Raw genomic sequence first — 6,653 nt, 5'->3', positions numbered from 1 at the left:
CTATATGACGTCGCTACGTCGTGGTCACGTGACGCAGACAAGACGTCAATGGACGTGGGCAGAGTTAACTTGTTTAAAAGGGAGTAGGCAGAAGAAATATTTAATTTATTTAAATCTATTTTGAGTGCACACCATTATGCCAATGCATAACAACTGTAAATCTACTAAACAAAACAGCGGTTGCTATATGACATCTGCCACGTCGTGGTCACGTGACATACGTGACGTCGATGGGCGTAACTTTCGCCGGAATTCAAATCCGCGGGGAGAGTTAACTTGTTTAAAAGAGAGTGGGCAGAAGAATTATTTAATTTATTTAAATCTATTTGGTGTGTGCGCCATTATGTCAATGCATAACAACTGTAAGTCTACTAAACAAAACAGCGGTTGCTATTTGACGTCTGCCACGTCGTGGTCACGTGACGCGGACGTGACGTCGACGCCTACTTTACATCCCACCGATCACAGGACTCCTCGGCTGCATAACCGTGCCCCCTTCCCAACCAATCGGATTTGCTATACGCGAAAACGACGCCAATGGAAAGAGCTTCCGCCCAAATTTAAATCCGTGGGCGTGGCTCGCAGCAGGAAGTAGGAAAATGGCGGCGATGTTGACAAAGACACAGCGGATGGTAACATACGACTAACAAGAGAAATATTTTTATTTTCTGCTTGCAACTGGACCGTCCAGAGCGTACACGGTAAGTACAACTCATCGTTTTTAAAAAGAAGTACTTTTGTTGCCCTGAAAAGCGAGTGAGCGTGGCGTTTGTGGGGGACGTCGAATTTCGACGATTCTTTCTGGTCAACGGTTGTAAATGATTGTGTTGATTAAAAAAGAAAACTTGATGTAACTCTACTTTTAACTGCCGTTTCAGATAGATTTGGAATTGCATCACATCCAATTTTGCCTAGAGCGTACACGGTAAGTAACACTCGTTGTGTTTAAGGAGATTTACGTTTGTAATAGCAGAAGTGTAGCCGCGTTGCGTTGTACGTGTGAATGTTGGTCCGGGCGAAATGTTAATGTTTAATTTCATTCCTTTAGGTTCCACGGTGTTTGTTGGCTGCAAGTTTTCCACTGCAAGAAGAGGCTCATATCATTGACCAGGAGCGAGCTACAATGGTGAGTAGCCATAACATTTATGTTAAACACTTCCTATTTCATGTCTAACAGTACTTGATTTAACAAATAACCATAAATAAATACAGTGTGGGCACTGAAGTTAACATATGTGATTATACTGCCTAATCTGTCACCGAGTAGATTGTTGCAAAGTAATATAAGATCCAAAGTTGTAATTCAGAATAGTTTTCAAAAGAAGGCCATTAGAATTATATACAAGTCTGATTACCCTGAACAAGCTATTAATTAAATCACAAATTCTTCAATTCAAAGATTTGGTAGATTATCAGACAAATAATGTCTAACAGTAATTGATTTAACACATCACGATAAGTAGATTGAGTGTGGGCACTCTCAAGTTAACATATGTGATTATACTGCCTAATCTGTTACAGAGTATGTTGTTGCCAAGTAATGTAGAATAGATCCAAAGTAGTAATCCAGAATAGTTTTGAAGAGGCCATTAGAATGATAAACAAATCTGATTACCTTGAACATAATAACAAGCTAAGTGTTTAATATGTCCTATGAAGTCAAAATTGGGCACCATCATGTGGTGAAATTTGGAATTGCATCACATCCAATTTTGCCTGGGAACAAACAGATTACATAAATCTTAGTTTTGAATAAGCCACTCCTTCTCAAACAAGTAAACTCTGCCCATTTTGCGCAGTAGATGTTCTGTTAATATCTAGTATTTATACAAAGTCATAATTTAAATTGCTTTCAACCTTCATTCATCGGTTCAACCAACATTACTCGCTCTTATTACCAACTTGTATTGATTTAACTAAGCGTTTAATACTTCCTATCAGGTCTCAAATCGAGATTTGGCAAAATACAATTTCAGCAAATCCAATTTTGCCAGGGAACAAAAATAGATTAAATAAACTAAATAAGTCCTCTTCCCATTAAATAAATCAGAAAAGTCTGTCTTGTAACCAGTCCTCTTCAAACAAGTAAAGTCTGCCCATTTTGTGCCGTAGATTTTGTGTCTATGCCTAGTATTTAAACAAAATCATAATTTAAACGACTTCTTTCCTTCATTCACTTTGGAAATTTGGAATTGCAGCAAATCGAATTTTGGCAGGGAACAAAAATAGATCAATTAAACTAAATAAGTCTTCTTCCCATTAAATAAATTAAAAAAGTCTGTCTTGTAACCAGTCCTTTTCAAACAAGTAAAGTCTGCCCATTTTGTGCCGTCGATTTTGTGTTAATGCCTAGTATTTATACAAAATCATAATTTAAAGGACTTCATTCCTTCATTCACTTTGGAAATTTGGAATTGCAGCACATCAAATTTTGCCTGGGAAGAAAAGTAGATTAAATAAATTTAATAAGTCTTACTACTTCCCATTAAATAAATTAAATACGTCTTACTTGTTCCCACTCCTTTTCAAAACAGTAGTTTAAAACGAGGGCCCTTCACTCAATCTTTAACCTCAACCCCGCACGTTGTGTTGTATCTGTGAATGTTGGTTGTGGCCAGATGATAGTTTTCTTTCATTCGTTTAGGTTCCAAGAAAACTTGATGTAACTCTACTTTTAACTGCCGTTTCAGATAAGCGGGTATTACGTCGCAGTCAAATGCCGCGGATATGACGTAATTGCCCGAACCTCCGCCAAAATTCAAATCTGTTGGCGCGATGGCCGTGAGCCACTGAGCAGCGACGATTATCAACAGAAATATCTTTATTTTCTGCTTGCAACTGGACCGTCTAGAGCGTACACGGTAAGTAACACTCATTGTGTTTAAGGAGATTTACGTTTGTAATAGCAGAAGTGTAGCCGCGTTGCGTTGTACGTGTGAAAATTGGTCGAGGCGAAATGTTAATGTTTAATTTCATTCCTTTAGGTTCCACGGTGTTTGTTGGCTGCAAGTTTTCCACTGCAAGAAGAGGCTCGTATCATTGACCAGGAGCGAGCTACAATGGTGAGTAGCCATAACATTTATGTTAAACACTTCCTATTTCATGTCTAACAGTACTTGATTTAACAAATAACCATAAATAAATACAGTGTGGGCACTGAAGTTAACATATGTGATTATACTGCCTAATCTGTCACGGAGTAGATTGTTGCAAAGTAATATAAGATCCAAAGTTGTAATTCAGAATAGTTTTCAAAAGAAGGCCATTAGAATTATATACAAGTCTGATTACCCTGAACAAGCTATTAATTAAATCACAAATTCTTCAATTCAAAGATTTGGTAGATTATCAGACAAATAATGTCTAACAGTAATTGATTTAACACATCACGATAAGTAGATTGAGTGTGGGCACTCTCAAGTTAACATATGTGATTATACTGCCTAATCTGTTACAGAGTATGTTGTTGCCAAGTAATGTAGAATAGATCCAAAGTAGTAATCCAGAATAGTTTTGAAGAGGCCATTAGAATGATAAACAAATCTGATTACCTTGAACATAATAACAAGCTAAGTGTTTAATATGTCCTATGAAGTCAAAATTGGGCACCATTATGTGGTGAAATTTGGAATTGCATCACATCCAATTTTGCCTGGGAACAAACAGATTACATAAATCTTAGTTTTGAATAAGCCACTCCTTCTCAAACAAGTAAACTCTGCCCATTTTGCGCAGTAGATGTTCTGTTAATATCTAGTATTTATACAAAGTCATAATTTAAATTGCTTTCAACCTTCATTCATCGGTTCAACCAACATTACTCGCTCTTATTACCAACTTGTATTGATTTAACTAAGCGTTTAATACTTCCTATCAGGTCTCAAATCGAGATTTGGCAAAATACAATTTCAGCAAATCCAATTTTGCCAGGGAACAAAAATAGATTAAATAAACTAAATAAGTCCTCTTCCCATTAAATAAATCAGAAAAGTCTGTCTTGTAACCAGTCCTCTTCAAACAAGTAAAGTCTGCCCATTTTGTGCCGTAGATTTTGTGTCTATGCCTAGTATTTAAACAAAATCATAATTTAAACGACTTCTTTCCTTCATTCACTTTGGAAATTTGGAATTGCAGCAAATCGAATTTTGGCAGGGAACAAAAATAGATCAATTAAACTAAATAAGTCTTCTTCCCATTAAATAAATTAAAAAAGTCTGTCTTGTAACCAGTCCTTTTCAAACAAGTAAAGTCTGCCCATTTTGTGCCGTCGATTTTGTGTTAATGCCTAGTATTTATACAAAATCATAATTTAAAGGACTTCATTCCTTCATTCACTTTGGAAATTTGGAATTGCAGCACATCAAATTTTGCCTGGGAAGAAAAGTAGATTAAATAAATTTAATAAGTCTTACTACTTCCCATTAAATAAATTAAATACGTCTTACTTGTTCCCACTCCTTTTCAAAACAGTAGTTTAAAACGAGGGCCCTTCACTCAATCTTTAACCTCAACCCCGCACGTTGTGTTGTATCTGTGAATGTTGGTTGTGGCCAGATGATAGTTTTCTTTCATTCGTTTAGGTTCCAAGAAAACTTGATGTAACTCTACTTTTAACTGCCGTTTCAGATAAGCGGGTATTACGTCGCAGTCAAATGCCGCGGATATGACGTAATTGCCCGAACCTCCGCCAAAATTCAAATCTGTTGGCGCGATGGCCGTGAGCCACTGAGCAGCGACGATTATCAACAGAAATATCTTTATTTTCTGCTTGCAACTGGACCGTCTAGAGCGTACACGGTAAGTAACACTCATTGTGTTTAAGGAGATTTACGTTTGTAATAGCAGAAGTGTAGCCGCGTTGCGTTGTACGTGTGAAAATTGGTCGAGGCGAAATGTTAATGTTTAATTTCATTCCTTTAGGTTCCACGGTGTTTGTTGGCTGCAAGTTTTCCACTGCAAGAAGAGGCTCGTATCATTGACCAGGAGCGAGCTACAATGGTGAGTAGCCATAACATTTATGTTAAACACTTCCTATTTCATGTCTAACAGTACTTGATTTAACAAATAACCATAAATAAATACAGTGTGGGCACTGAAGTTAACATATGTGATTATACTGCCTAATCTGTCACGGAGTAGATTGTTGCAAAGTAATATAAGATCCAAAGTTGTAATTCAGAATAGTTTTCAAAAGAAGGCCATTAGAATTATATACAAGTCTGATTACCCTGAACAAGCTATTAATTAAATCACAAATTCTTCAATTCAAAGATTTGGTAGATTATCAGACAAATAATGTCTAACAGTAATTGATTTAACACATCACGATAAGTAGATTGAGTGTGGGCACTCTCAAGTTAACATATGTGATTATACTGCCTAATCTGTTACAGAGTATGTTGTTGCCAAGTAATGTAGAATAGATCCAAAGTAGTAATCCAGAATAGTTTTGAAGAGGCCATTAGAATGATAAACAAATCTGATTACCTTGAACATAATAACAAGCTAAGTGTTTAATATGTCCTATGAAGTCAAAATTGGGCACCATTATGTGGTGAAATTTGGAATTGCATCACATCCAATTTTGCCTGGGAACAAACAGATTACATAAATCTTAGTTTTGAATAAGCCACTCCTTCTCAAACAAGTAAACTCTGCCCATTTTGCGCAGTAGATGTTCTGTTAATATCTAGTATTTATACAAAGTCATAATTTAAATTGCTTTCAACCTTCATTCATCGGTTCAACCAACATTACTCGCTCTTATTACCAACTTGTATTGATTTAACTAAGCGTTTAATACTTCCTATCAGGTCTCAAATCGAGATTTGGCAAAATACAATTTCAGCAAATCCAATTTTGCCAGGGAACAAAAATAGATTAAATAAACTAAATAAGTCCTCTTCCCATTAAATAAATCAGAAAAGTCTGTCTTGTAACCAGTCCTCTTCAAACAAGTAAAGTCTGCCCATTTTGTGCTGTAGATTTTGTGTCTATGCCTAGTATTTAAACAAAATCATAATTTAAACGACTTCTTTCCTTCATTCACTTTGGAAATTTGGAATTGCAGCAAATCGAATTTTGGCAGGGAACAAAAATAGATCAATTAAACTAAATAAGTCTTCTTCCCATTAAATAAATTAAAAAAGTCTGTCTTGTAACCAGTCCTTTTCAAACAAGTAAAGTCTGCCCATTTTGTGCCGTCGATTTTGTGTTAATGCCTAGTATTTATACAAAATCATAATTTAAAGGACTTCATTCCTTCATTCACTTTGGAAATTTGGAATTGCAGCACATCAAATTTTGCCTGGGAAGAAAAGTAGATTAAATAAATTTAATAAGTCTTACTACTTCCCATTAAATAAATTAAATACGTCTTACTTGTTCCCACTCCTTTTCAAAACAGTAGTTTAAAACGAGGGCCCTTCACTCAATCTTTAACCCCAACCCCGCACGTTGTGTTGTATCTGTGAATGTTGGTTGTGGCCAAATGATAGTTTTCTTTCATTCGTTTAGGTTCCAAGAAAACTTGATGTAACTCTACTTTTAACTGCCGTTTCAGATAAGCGGGTATTACGTCGCAGTCATGTGCCGTGGATATGACGTAATTGCCCGAACCTCCGCCAAAATTCAAATCTGTTGGCGCGATGGCC

The 6,653-nt window shown here is 36.2% G+C and overlaps 1 long non-coding RNA gene across 1 annotated transcript; it reads left to right on the top strand.

The window, feature by feature from the left end:
* The first annotated feature begins 265 nt into the window (after positions 1–265).
* LOC148378418 (uncharacterized) lies at positions 266–2,896 on the top strand. Its single transcript, XR_015855886.1, has 3 exons — positions 266–701; positions 883–1,126; positions 2,691–2,896. It is a non-coding gene; the product is annotated as an uncharacterized LOC148378418 (long non-coding RNA).
* Positions 2,897–6,653: the final 3,757 nt, after the last annotated feature.

The sequence above is a fragment of the Syngnathus floridae genome, unplaced genomic scaffold (genome assembly GCF_059516105.1).
Source record: "Syngnathus floridae isolate MCC-2025c unplaced genomic scaffold, RoL_Sflo_1.0 HiC_scaffold_46, whole genome shotgun sequence".
NCBI lineage: Eukaryota > Metazoa > Chordata > Actinopteri > Syngnathiformes > Syngnathidae > Syngnathus > Syngnathus floridae.
Note: the sequence above shows the minus strand (reverse complement) of the source record. Positions and strands in the feature narration are given on the sequence as shown.